At 44.7% G+C, this 11,982-nt stretch overlaps 1 pseudogene; it reads right to left on the reverse strand.

The window, feature by feature from the left end:
* Window positions 1-6,655: 6,655 nt before the first annotated feature.
* Window positions 6,656-8,739, reverse strand: LOC146326260 (uncharacterized; annotated as a pseudogene).
* Window positions 8,740-11,982: the final 3,243 nt, after the last annotated feature.

The following is an 11,982-nucleotide window of genomic DNA, read 5'->3' on the forward strand; positions in this document are numbered from 1 at the left end:
GGACCAACTCTATACCCTCCGCAGGGTGCTTGAGGGTTCATGGGAGTTTGCCCAACCAGTCCACATGTGTTTTGTGGACTTGTAGAAGGCATTCGACTGTGTCCCTCGTGGCATTCTGTGGGAGGTGCTTCGGGAGTATGGAGTTCGGGGCCCTCTGCTAAGGGCCGTACGGTCTCTGTATGACTGGAGCGCATTGCCAGCACTAAGTCAGACCTGTTCCCGGTGCATGTTGGACTCTGGCAGGGCTGCCCTTTGTCACCGGTTCTGTTCATTATTTTTATGGACAGAATTTCTAGGCGCAGCCAGGGGCCGGAGGGAGTCCGGTTCAGGGACCACAGGATTTCATCTCTGCCTTTTGCAGATGATGATGTCCTGTTGGCTCCTTCGAACGAGGACCTTCAGCTTGTACTGGGGCGGTTTGCAGCTGAGTGCGAAGTGGCTGGGATGAGAATCAGCACCTCCAAGTCCGAGGCCATGGTTGTTGACCGGAAAAAGGTGGCTTGCTCCCTCCAGGTCAGAGGAGAGGCCCTGCTTCAAGTGAAGGAGTTCAAATATCTGAAAGGCGAAGCTCTCGATTTTCCGGTCAATCTACGTTCCTACCCTCACCTATGGTCATGAATTTTGGGTCATGACCGAAAGAACAAGATCTCGGATACAAGCGGCTGAAATGAGTTTCCTCTGCAGGGTGGCGGGGCGCTCCCTTAGAGATAGGCTGAGGAGCTCTGTCACCCGGGAGGAGCTCGGAGTAGAGCCGCTGCTCCTCCACGTCGAGAGGAGTCAGCTGAGGTGGCTTGGGCATCTATATCGGATGCCTCCTGGGCGCCTCCCTGGGGAGGTGTTCCGGGCATGCCCCACTGGGAGGAGGCCCCGGGGAAGACCCAGGACACACTTGAGTGACTATGTCGCTTGGCTGGCCTGGGAACGCCTTGGGTCCCTCCGGAAAACCTGGAAGAAGTGTCCAGGGAAGTCTGGGTGTCCCTGCTCAGACTGCTGCCCCCGCGACCCGGCCCCGGATAAGCAGAAGACAATGAATAAATGAATTGACAGATGTTGTGATATGACACATTATCAGTGTTAATCTTTTTTGCATGACAATTTTCATTCTCACAAAAAAAAAGTTTCAGTCATGATGATGTGACATTTTTGGAGTTCTGTACGAGGATTTTTAGGCCAGGGCATCTCTGCAGCCCTACTCTACTTCATTATAATGCATTCACAATAAGATGCTTCCTGATAAGCAATTTGTAAATTAGATTTTGATGATAGAAATGACTAATTTATGGTAATTTAATTTAATTTTATTTTGTTATTTTATGATATACATTAGTTTTTTGTCTTTGGAGAGGAGCACCTCCTATTGCCTCAGGTGGCATCCCAACCCAAGCAGCACCACGCCATGGAGAATGATGTTGATCAGTGTTTCTAAAAGTCCAAGATGACATCTTCAAATATCTTGTTTTGTTCACAACTCAAAGATATTAAGTTTAGAAATCAGAAAATGCTCATATTTAAGAAGCTGATTATAATATATGTTACAGTGTTTCCCCTAGCTTTTTTTGCTTTGGGAGGCGGGGTGCCTGGGCTGGAATGAGCGTGGTCCATTGTTGGGGTCCTTGCAGGATTACACCTGATTACAGAGCATTTGGACCTGATAAGCAGTTAACACTGATTTGTGTTCACATTTTTTTTTATTTTAACAATGGAACACTTTTTTATTTATTTATTCATTCATTTAGTTATCTATGCATCTATCCATCCATCAGGCGCGGTGTTATGGGTGGGCCTAACGGGCCTAGGCCCACCCACTTCTGCAATTAGCCCACCTTAAATGACTGGGAGAACATATATTTTTTTAACTTTTACTTTTAATTATTAAAATCAGCATTTTAATATACCCTTAAGACAAAAACATTTCCATTTGACAAAAAGACATTTATTCTGCTATTATCACATGTGAGGTCTGGACCAATCACAATGAGTCAAAATTCGTTGCACCAGATATGTTACACTTGCGCATGCACGTCACACTATGGTGGTTGTTCAGCAGAAATGATGACCAGTGTACTGAGGAAAGCTTATCATTGTTTTATTTTATACCTGCAAATTAATTTTTCATTGAAACTAGAACGTCTATAACATGGGTCTCAAACTCACGGCTCACAGGCCAATTGTGGCCCCCTACTTGACATCAAAGTTTAGTGTTAGTGCGGCCCGCGCTTTTTTCTCAAACACACCTTTTTGCTGAGTCGTTGCGCATGCCGCGCTTGCCCTGGGCTTTTATATATTTTTTAATCACTTATGGCATTTATGTCTGTCAAAGCACTTTATAAACTGTTTTTAAAGGTGCTATATAAATAAAGTTATTATTATTATTGTTATTATGGGCTACCATAGCTCAGGCTCATGACAGCTCCCAGTGGCGTTTGTTAGCCAACGCGAATTAGCAACGTTAGTCACTTGGTTGAAACGTGATTCCGGAGTGACACCAAGTGGAAGGAAAATATATCCTGTCACCCAGCCCCAGTCATGTCTTTCTCAAAACCTGCCGAAAAGAGAAAGGTTGGCGACGAGCACAGACAATTTCAGGAAAAGTGGGAGACGGAATACTTTTTTGTTGAGCACAGGGGCACCCCGATGTGTCTTATATGCACAGAGAAAGTTGTGGTGCACAAGGAATACAACATCAGACGTCATTACCCAACTAGACACGCTGAGGAGTATGCAAAATACCAGGGAGATGAGAGAGAGAACCAGTTCGCCAATCTTAAAACATGTCTACTGAGGCAACAAGATTTCTTCAAGAAAGCAAGCAAAGAGAGTGAGGCAGCAGTCGAAGCTAGCTACGTGGTGAGTGAGATGATTGCTAAGACGGGAAGCCATTCAAAGAAGGCGAGTTCGTCAAAAAGTGCATGTTACAGGCTGCAAGTATAGTCTGTCCAGAAAGGAAGGGTCAGTTTAGCAACATCAGCCTTTCAGCCAACACAGTGGCAGAGCGCATTTCTGACCTGTCAGGTAACATATATAATCAACTGCATGAGAAAGCCAAACGTTTCCGTGCATACTCAGTCGCTCTTGATGAGAGCACAGACATCACTGACACTGTGCAGCTCGCGATGTATGTCTGTGGTGTTGATGACAATTTTGAAGTGATGGAGGAGTTGCTCACAGTGATTTCAATGCATGGCCAGACCACCGCTCAGGAGATATTCCACCAGCTGTGTGATGCCATTGTGGATGCCAGTTTGCCATGGAAGAGGTTTGCAGGAATAACAACAGACAGAGCACCATCAATGACAGGCAGGAGAAATGGACTGGTCACACTTATTCATAGAAAACTGGAAGAAGAGTGTGTGGAGTAGGCCATTGCTCTGCACTGCATTATCCATCATTCAGCAGGCCCTTTGCAGCAAATGCCTACAGTTTGACAATGTGATGTCTGTCGTTGTGAAGTGGATCAACCATATCAGATCCAGGTGCTTAAAGCACGATATTTTTGCTTGGCGGGATGAACGGCTGGGGAACCTCCGGTCGTCCTTTTGCAATTTTTTTTTGTTTGTTGTTGTTGTAGTTTTTTACCGTAGTGGTTGGAAACATTCTCTCCTCAGCTCTCTGGGTGTGGGTGGGTGTGTCTGTACTGGTGCATGGGTGTATGCTGTGAGAGAAGAGCGGGGGGAGACCCACCCGTCGCAGAGGAGAGAAATGCATTGTAATGAATGTAATGAAACAACAGCAATGCATTTGACTCTGAAGTCAGTTAGCTTTTTATTTGATAAAAAGAACACCTGTTATAGGCCCTTTTGATTAACATAAAAATTAAATAATGGAATAAAAAAAATCTACAACTTGAATTTCTGGGTGGGGGTCCTGTTGGCAGGGCGGGGGCATCTGTTGGGGGGGGCAGGGTGCCCTCCCAAATAAACTATACGGGAGACACTGCTATAAGATTGCCTTGTGTTCATGGTTGTGGGTTTGTTTGTTATTTTTTCAGACACTTCAGGAGCACACAGTCAGAGCTGCTGCTGCTGCTGCTGCTGCTGGTGGTCCAGCTCCTTCAGCAGCTGTAGGCTCTGCTGCAGTTTCTCCATCTGATGCTGCACCCTCCTCTTCTACAAGTCACGTTGGACCCTGTTGTGCAGGGAAGGAGCTACATAAGATCATTGGTTATAATTCATAATTAATAATATTAATTATGGATTATTAAAAAGAAAATTGATTAATTAATTAATTAAAAATTAATTATTACGTAAGCATAATATTCTAATTAGCTTATAACGGGGCACCACCGGGAAAAACCCAGACCAATGATCAGACGTAATTCAGTCTCAGAATATTCAGAAGAAGGAGTAAAGCTCAGGCACTGACCTTGTCAACCAGCTTTTATCACAATATGTACGAAAAACCAGGACAACTTCTCTTTATAGCATAACAGGATTTATTCACACTGATGACATTAATTTACAATCAACATCAACATTGCTGTATAAACCCTATTAACTATAACATGTTACACAAACAAGCATCAAGAAGGGTGTGTGTGTGTGTGTGTGTGTGTGTGTGTGTATGTGTGTGTGTGAGAGAGTGTGGAAGACAGTGTGTGTGTGTGTGTGTGAGTGTGTGTGTGTGTGTGTGTGTGTGTGTGTGAGCAGGTGAGTGTGAGGGAACGAGGTGTGGGAGAGAGGGGGGGGGGGGTGGTTGAGCCCGAGCGGGGGTAAGACGTGGCAAGATGGCGGCGGTGACGCTGCGGACTACGTCGCGCGAGGGCCACTGACTACACCCGTAATGGCGGCTCGCCAAGAACTCACGTGACTCACAATAAAGGAGGAGAGAAGGTAGCGAGGGAGATTCAAGTTACTCGGCTCCAAGTGTAGGTTAGTAGGAAAGAGGGAGAGAAAGGAGAGCACTCAAGGGTGTCGTCACGCAGGCGGTATTGAGGTGCAGTAACCCGTCTGTATTACGCAGAGACGCGCTCGGCTCAGCTGGTGAGCGGCGTGAATCTGGACATTGAACCAACACAGCCGAAGTACTGACCAATCCCGAGTGCGAGGCGACACAATAGCGGTCCGATGAGGTCGGATCACTCTGTATCACAAGCAGGCACAATTGAGCGGAAAGGGAATAACAAATGCAGTAACACAGACAATATCTTTACACATTAAAAATTGCAGCATATAGCCGGACGCGGCGGTCCGTATTCACAAGTCCTTACAGCTGATATAAAGGAAAGCACACACTATCTGATATCTGCCCAGAGCTAAAGCCTCTTACTTTTGCAGTAGGTGAAGTGATGTGTTGTTGTTCCTCGTGCGTCCTGGTTGTGGCAGAGGTAACGGGGTTAGCGGCTCCCAGCGGCTAACGGGTCCTCGGCAAGGCGAGTCGATTCCGGCTCGTAGCGGGGAATCACTCGGAAAGAAGGAGTCCTGGTCCTTCTTCTTGAAGCGGGCAGTTCTGGTTATCTGCCAGGCTTCGCATCCGCGGGCATCCGGTCAAGAGGGTCACTCCGCGGTCTCGTACCGGGCGGCTCTGTGATCCTCGGCGAGGGGCAGGTCTCTGGCGAGGTGAGTCGATTCCGGCTCGTAGCAGGGAATCACTCAGGGAAAGGTGTACTTATCCTTCTTTTCGAAGCGGGCAGTCCTAGTTATCTGCCAGGCTTCGCATCCGCGGGCATCCGGTCGAGAGGGGCAGTCCGTGGTCTCGTACCGGGCGGCTCTGCGTTCCTCGGCGCACGGGGTGGAGGAGAGGAAAGGAGATCAGCTGGACCAGCGGGGGAAATCCGGAGGCCTAACGCGTCTAATGGTGTACTGCAGTAGTAACTCTTGCTAAAGCGTCGCCACGGGGGGGCGAGTTTCTAACTTTAGGAGCAGTTACTGGTCACCTCCATTGACTATGGGGTCACAGTCGGAAGCACTGTCTTGGGGTGCACTTCGCGTTATTATAGTGGTGCGTGACGTCATTGGCCATGGCGGATTTCACCCAATGGGAGCTGTGGGTTCCCTGGGGACCCCTGCCGGTCAGCGGGGGTTCTGCAGGGGTTTGACTCTGCTGAGTCATCCAAAAAGAGGGGGTTTGACTCTGTCCTTTGTTCTCTTGGGAGCCACATGTGGTCTCAGGCTTTTATGGTTACATGCAGGCCCCAAAAGTGAACAAAGAAAGTGTGGGCCTTTGTTGGTAATCCTTGTACGGCACAACAGACCCAAACTAAGCCTTCAAATGGTGTTTAAAACTGCTCTTCTCTGAAAAATCAAATCAAAATCAAGTTCAGGAGTCCCGTATGACTTACACAGGAGTATTTAATGAAGCTTGATCAAGGAGAATTTAGAGAATTTTAACTATTTCTTGACATGCCCTGGAATCTCGCCCATTAACTTGTATGGATCTAATGTGTCTATCTATATGCATGCACAAATTCTATTGGCCATAAGTGAAAAACAAGAAGCTATGCACCTCTTTGCTCTAACTTACCATTTTCATCGGCCTTGCTCACATATTGTGCCCTGCTATAAAGTGTGAAGACAGTTTGTTTACTAGATAAGATATGACCTTGGGGAAAAGAGAGACTCTAAGAGCTGTGAGGCTCTCATTTTCTCTTTTTTCCTCTTTTTCTTCTCTTTTTCTTTTTCCCCGCTTCTTCCCCTTTTTCCCTTTTCTTCCCCTCTGCTTACAGACCATTGTTCCCCAGCTTTCTGGGTGTTCTATCCTTGGGGTGGACAGGTTTTTGCCTCAGGATGTTGCTGGGCTTGAAATGAACAGGGATGTGATGTTTGTTACAAATCCTCCTGAGTTTTCCAGAAACGCCCGCAGTGTAAGGAATAACAATGTTTTTCCTTTTGATGTTGTTTTCTTCGCTCTCAGACCCGTGTCTTTTGTTGGTTTTGATGAAGGCCCAGTTTGAGTATCCACAAATTTTGAGAGTTGTCCTGATGTGCTTTTGTTCCTTATCCTTTCCCTCTGTACCGGTTGGAATGGTCTGTGCTCTGTGGTGGAGGGTTCTGATGACCCCTAATTTGTGTTCCAGTGGGTGGTGTGAGTCAAAGAGGAGATATTGGTCCGTGTGTGTGGGTTTCTTGTAAACATCGATGTTGAGGCTTCTGTCCTCTTCAATGTGCACTGCACAATCCAAGAAGGCCAAACTGTTGCCTCGGACATTCTCTCGGGTGAATTTGATGTTTTTGTCCATGGCATTGATATGGTCCGTGAAGGCTTCAACCTCCTGTGTCATGATTTTGACTCAGGTGACATCAACATACCTGAACCAATGGCTTGGCGGTGTTCCTCTGAAGGAGTGCAGGGCTCATCTCTCTACTTCTTCCATGTAGAGGTTGGCCACTATTGAAGACGCAGGTAAGCCCATAGCATATCCATGTTTCTGCCTGTAAAACCCCCTGTTGAACTGGAAATAGGTGGTGGTCGAGCAGGGCACAAATGTGGTCCGTGGTGAGGTTGGTTCTGTTGGACAATGTCTTGTCCTGCAGTAGTCATTCTCTTACTGTGGCAACTGCTTCTGTGGTAGGAATGCATGTGAAAAGTGAGGTAACATCGTAGGACACCATGGTTTCATCTAGGTCCAATTTCATTTCTCTGATTTTGGTGGCAAAATCCTGTGAGTTCTTGATGTGGTATGGAGTGTTTCCAACCAAAGGCACCAAAATTGTTGATACTGCTGATGATGGGTCTGAGTGGGGCTCCCTCCTTGTGTATCTTAGGGAGTCCATAGATATGAGGAATGGATTCTCCTGGGTATAGACAGTAGTACAGCTCTCTGTCAATGACTTGATCCTTCTCCAGTTGTTTTAAACGGCAGACTACTTTCTTCTTGTAACTGCTGGTAGGATCTCGCCTAAGTGGTTTATAGGTGGCTGTGTCACTGAGTAGACTATTCACCTTAGAATGATAGTCTGTTGTATTCAGCACCACTGTACATCTCCCTTTGTCTGCTGGGAGAATAGTGATGTCCCAGTCTCTTTGGAGAGATGTCAGAGCCTTCCTATCTTGGGTGGTCAGATTGGAGGGAGGTGCCTTTGCGCTGGAGAGGGCAGCTAAGATCTTTAACCTGAGCTGCTCAGCCTCAGAGATAGTAAGCTGGTTGTTCCTGATGGCTGATTCAGTTGATGTAATGAGGTCCACCACCGACACTTGTTCTGGTATTACTGCAAAGTTCAGACCTTTGGCCAGAACTTCCCTCTCAGGTTGTGTGAGGTTCCTGTCTGACAAATTCTTAACCCATCTGTCAGTGGTGTCTAGTTGTGTTATGTTGTTTTCCTTCCTTCTCCAAGTTAGTTCTTGTGTTGTGTAAGAACTGTTCAGTTATAAAAGTAGTGTCTGGAATTTGTGTCGCTGGCGTTCTTCCCAGTGAAGTTCTGGTGGAGGTCTCCAAGTTTGTGGAAAAAGCTCGGGCATCACAGCACCTCAAGAGCAAAGAAGTGATGTAAGATCATCACGAATCTGGTCAAGCTTCACTGTGAGGACATCAATGGTGAAATGGACCTGTCTCACTCTCTCATTTAGTAATTGAGTCTGCGCCTTCTGTAAGATTTTCTCCGCTCGGTGGCCTTTCATAGAAGAGCCGAGGCGTAGGCTGTTGGGGAATACCCTCTCTTGCCTGCATCTTAAATTGAAGCGCAGATGGTTTCTAAAGTCTGCATGTTTTCTGGAAGTCTTCTCATACTCCTGCACCAGTCGAATTGTGTTCATCCCAAAGTGTGTAGTAACATGTCTATGAATATTCTCAGTCATCCAGGTCATGATACTAAAACAGTAGTAGTATTAGTAGTAGTAGTATTTTGACACTTGTAACTTAAAATTGTGGGTCTTCTCCTCTGCCATTGTTGCTACTGTTACTTGGCTGCCCCAAGTCCACACAAGTCACCACCCAATGCATCCTCAATAAAACAGGTGGGGCAAGAACACATCCGGGTATTTGACTGTACTTGGCAAAATGCAGACTTTTGTAATGGAACAGTACTTGGAGTGAGACTGATGACGTTTCTCAAGTACACAAGAATCACAAGTACAGAGAAGAATGCATACTGAGAAAGGGCTCTAGACATTCAATTCAGCCAATAACAATCAGCCTTGTCAATTTCTGCCCAGCAGCTGTGAGTGGACATGTATTCACTGTGTAGACAAGATGGCCATTTCATGAAAATATGCCACTTGAGCTACTGCCTCTGAGTGGCAGACCCTATGTCCTACAGCCAAACCAGCTCACATGTTGAGCGAGAAGAGATGACGCTAAATGCAGCCGTCTAAATTTTATTCTTGTGGTGTCAAATATGTGGTCACACCGGCGATGTAAAGAACTAGACCCATCTGCTTTTCTCCAGAAGGACTGAAACTGAGTTAACATGGGAGTTAATGGGGCATTTGGTGAAAGTGACTTTAAGAGAAGATTTTCAGATTTTACAGCTCCTCTCCACTCTAGCGATGACATCACCCAGTCTAGCTCTAATGATTGCACGCAATACAAACCCATTATAAAGTCTGAAATGGACTGAAAATCTAACGAAAAATGTGATTTCATTAAAACTATTGTAGTTATGAAAATGCTGTTTCATGTCAATGAAGGCCATACGAGGGTAATTCAAAAAGTTCTGAGACAAATTGAAAAAAAACTTTATTTATGAAAGATACAAAATTATTTTTCAACATAAGGTCCACCTAACTCAGTACACTTCTGCAAGCGATGTTTCCACCGAGAAATTCCTTCTTGATAGAATTCTGGAGCTTGTCTAGTCAACCAGGTCACAACCTCCCTCTTCGCTCGTCTGACTGTTGTAACAAGGGTTAGGGTTAGCAAAAGGGTTAACAAAAAAATAAAAACAACCCTTGTACTGGGTTTGGCACCTGTAAAACTACTCCAGTGCTGTCAGTGGCTGATTTAAAACTCTCCTGTCCTGTGATTGGCTAATAGAAAATTCCCTGTGTTTTGATATACTTTTGTAAAATCCCCCTCTCCTTTTATCTGAGGGCTGTACTACGAAGCAAGATTAATGGGTTAGCGAGCTATGTCGAGTCTAAAGCCAGTATTTTCAGCGTCACGAAGGTGGCTCTCTTTTAACCTGGCTAGATCACCATGGTAACTTATACTAAACTCATAGCCTGGTCGGGAGCAGGTTATGTTCAGAGTTTATGATTAAATCATCTGTAAAAAGCGCCGTTCTTTAACTAATTATTGTCCTAACAAGATTGTTTATGAGCGATATAGCTTTTAAACTGAGGGAGGAGGTTAACAATGAAAAACTGCTGAGCTGTATGTTTGTAATATCACAGAACGAATCCATATAATGTAAAAATGTAACAGCAGCAGAAACGGTATACATTGCGCTGTCATGATGGTAACCTCCATTTGGTGATGCAGAGTCATTTTCCCCATTTGCTCCAGAACAGCACAATGTTACACTCTGCAGTGTTTTCCACACAGAGACTTCTTTTTGTGCAGACACCCAGGTATAGTTTGTGACCAATTTTGGCATTTTTATTTTTTTTAATCAGTCCAAGAGGACGACTGCATCCAGTATTGATTAGTGATCAGTCTGCTCTCCTCCCGCTTCCCTCACCTGTTCACTCTGCTGTAAGAAGGTCTGGCAGTTTCTGACAGAGAAACATGGACTCTTCTGTTTAATGTATAGGCCTCCTTATACAGTTGTCCATTCTTAAAAGTGTGTTGAAACTGGCTCCTGTAAAATCCTTCTGTTCTCTTATTTGCTCTTGTAAAGAAAACCCAGTGTTCAGATTGACTGTTAAAAACATTAATGATGTGATTGGCTGTTGTACAAAAAAAAAAACACCTCTGCTGTGATTGGTTGTTGTATAACCCCCCAGTGCCATGCATGGTTGATGAAAAATCCCTCTGTGTTGTAATTGGTTATTGTAAAAAAAAAAAAAAAAAAAAAAAAAAGTGTTCTTTTATTTGTTCTTGTGCTGTGATTGGCTGTCATCATTGGCTGATGTAAAACCCACCGGTCTCGTGGTTGGCAGCCGTAAAGGGTCTGACTGTTGTAACAAGGGTTAGGGTTAGCAAAAGTGTTAACAAAAAAATAAAAACAACCCTTGTACTGGGTTTGGCACCTGTAAAACTACTCCAGTGCTGTCAGTGGCTGATTTAAAACTCTCCTGTCCTGTGATTGGCTAATAGAAAATTCCCTGTGTTTTGATATACTTTTGTAAAATCCCCCTCTCCTTTTATCTGAGGGCTGTACTACGAAGCAAGATTAATGGGTTAGTGAGCTATGTCGAGTCTAAAGCCAGTATTTTCAGCGTCACGAAGGTGGCTCTCTTTTAACCTGGCTAGATCACCATGGTAACTTATACTAAACTCATAGCCTGGTCGGGAGCAGGTTATGTTCAGAGTTTATGATTAAATCATCTGTAAAAAGCGCTGTTCTTTAACTAATTATTGTTATATTATTATATTAACACTTTAAATTGACATGGTATTGTTGTTTCTCAACATTGCTGATGTGTGGATGATGAAGGAAACATCCGCTGACACCGACTTGATTATATAATAAAAAGTTTATTACAAAAAAGTTCAGCATCGACCAGGCACCATGGTTTGCCTGTGAGAGGACTCGAAGCCAATATGAATCTCTCTGCCGACAAAACATGTAACGTGGCTTATATACATTTGGGTGTCCTTTGTTCCACAAACAACCTCACACATATGGTATCCCTCAGGGGAGCCTCCCGCATAAGTTACGACATAGAGAAGACTGCACTTTCTCAAAACGTATAGAGGGCCTCACTCAAAAGCCAAAAGATACGACACTCTTAACATTCCATTGGGAGTTGAACTAAAGGTCTCTTCCCCTTACCAAAACAAATCATATAAAGTAGAACTTCAGACACCACAGTATATAATCCACACAGTAAAATAATGATGAAGCAACTACAGATACTTTGAATACTTTTTACTGTTATCTGTTTTGTCTCTGATATTGCAGCTCAGATCACTGATTAGAAAATTCATCATCATTTATCACAGAC

The sequence above is a fragment of the Lutjanus erythropterus genome, chromosome 6 (assembly GCF_056507025.1).
Source record: "Lutjanus erythropterus isolate fLutEry1 chromosome 6, fLutEry1.hap2, whole genome shotgun sequence".
Taxonomy (NCBI): Eukaryota; Metazoa; Chordata; class Actinopteri; order Lutjaniformes; family Lutjanidae; genus Lutjanus; species Lutjanus erythropterus.